The 1,829-nt window shown below is 41.2% G+C and overlaps 1 long non-coding RNA gene across 1 annotated transcript; it reads left to right on the top strand.

Moving 5' to 3' along the window:
* Positions 1-6: 6 nt before the first annotated feature.
* LOC118329881 lies at positions 7-1,349 on the top strand. Its single transcript, XR_004796802.1, has 2 exons — positions 7-383; positions 504-1,349. It is a non-coding gene; the product is annotated as an uncharacterized LOC118329881 (long non-coding RNA).
* Positions 1,350-1,829: the final 480 nt, after the last annotated feature.

Genomic DNA, 1,829 nt, shown 5'->3' with positions numbered 1-1,829 from the left:
ATTGATCTATTGATCTATTGATCTGTTCTGTATCAGTATTAATACTGTGGCTGTAGATCCGATCAGCTCTTCCTTTTAAATCAATCAGACATTATTGATACAGCAGTGTAAATTCAGAATTGGCTGTGAAGACGATCAATAATAATATTTCTAGTCTGACGGTTGTTAATCAATAATCCATAATAGAGCCAGTGGAAGGGCTGTAAGGCTCAGCAGCAGCAGTTGATCTAATATCTGATGTAATCAATAATCAATAATGTGCTGTTTCAGTGTGCAGCGGTCTGTCCGTCAGTCCTCTACAGAGTCCGTTCCTCTGTCTGGACCTGGTCTACATCTCAGTCCTGCTGCAGGAGCTCGGGTTCCCCCCCCACAAACAGTTCAAGGTGAGGAACACCAGAACCAGAACCAGGACCAGGACCAGGACCAGGACCAGGACCCGGACCTGGGCCTGGGTCTGGAGCAGTGTGTTTGATGTGGATCTGACGGTCCTCTTTGTGTTGCAGCTGGCGAGGACCATCCACCAGGTGGAGACCAGCTGGGCTCTGGGGGCCACGTTCCATCACATCCAGTCCCTGAAGAGACACTGAAGCCTTTATTCTGAAAACCTTCACTAACTTCCTGCTCGTCCTGGACCCCCGGACCCGGGAAGACCTCATCCAGGACCCAAACCCAGACCCCCAGTTCTGTGAGGAGGCTGCGAGCTGCTGGTGAAGGCTGCCTCCTATTGGCTGCTCAGAGTACTGTAATGTACTGACAGTAATCAGATTACTCTCAGCCTCCTCACACAGCTGTGTGACATCACGTCTGTTCGTCCAATCAGACGCTCCTCCTGAACAGTGACCTCATCAACAGTTTATATTTAATATCTTCTTCTACACTTTGTTATATAACAGCTGGGTTTTCTATTGATTATTGATTATTGATTATTTGTACTGATTTTGATGTTTGTGCCAAAAATAATAATATTTTTCTCAGATGTTTGTTGTTGAAGCGTAGAGTTCGTATTACCCTTTATATTTAATTTGAATGTTTATAAACATTATTTTTCTCGTTTGTTGCTGCGCCGCTAACTATCGTTAGCTGCTGGGTGCTAATCGTTAAACTAATTACTTCTTGTTTTTCATCGCAACTTACAACCTGTAGGTGGCGCCCTGTTATCGTACGGTCGGCCCGTAGGTGGCGCTCTGTTACCTCGCCGTGGTGTGTTCGAGGGTTCCAGTGGAACCAGGAACTATCGGCTCTGACCTCGTTTGTATCGACAGCACCGATTGTTACTGAAGGACTTCCTGTTTTTACTCGCTGCAATAAAACTGAATGTTTGTCTTCAATAAAGATTGTAGCTGCTTCAACGTCTGACATCACTTATTTATTTACAGTATTAATATTTATATACAACATTAGATTATTTATTTACAGTAATATTTATTAACAGCATTAATATTTATTTACAGTACAAACTGGAATTTAAAGCTTCTAAACATCAGTTATTTATTTACATCCAGTTATTTGTAATCACTCATGTATTTATTAATAAATTATTTCTAACTAGTTATTTATAGTTTATTTAATTACATCCACTTTTTAAAATATTAACTATTAAAGTTAATCATTTTCAGTATTTATATTTGTGTTGTTTCTGGATGCGACTGGTTGCCGTGGAAACTGTTGTCAGTGTTTGACAGCAGATAAATTCAAAATAAACAACATTTAATTCACAAACAAACATTTTATTCAGGTAAACACACACACCTGTGTGACATCACTGAGGGACAGGAAGAGGAGGGTCTGATGAAGAGGAGGGTCTGATGAAGAGGAAGAGGAGGGTCTGA

This window comes from Morone saxatilis, unplaced genomic scaffold, assembly GCF_004916995.1.
Source record: "Morone saxatilis isolate NCDOM2014 unplaced genomic scaffold, NCSU_SB_2.0 Contig19, whole genome shotgun sequence".
Lineage (NCBI taxonomy): Eukaryota > Metazoa > Chordata > Actinopteri > Moronidae > Morone > Morone saxatilis.
Note: the sequence above shows the minus strand (reverse complement) of the source record. Positions and strands in the feature narration are given on the sequence as shown.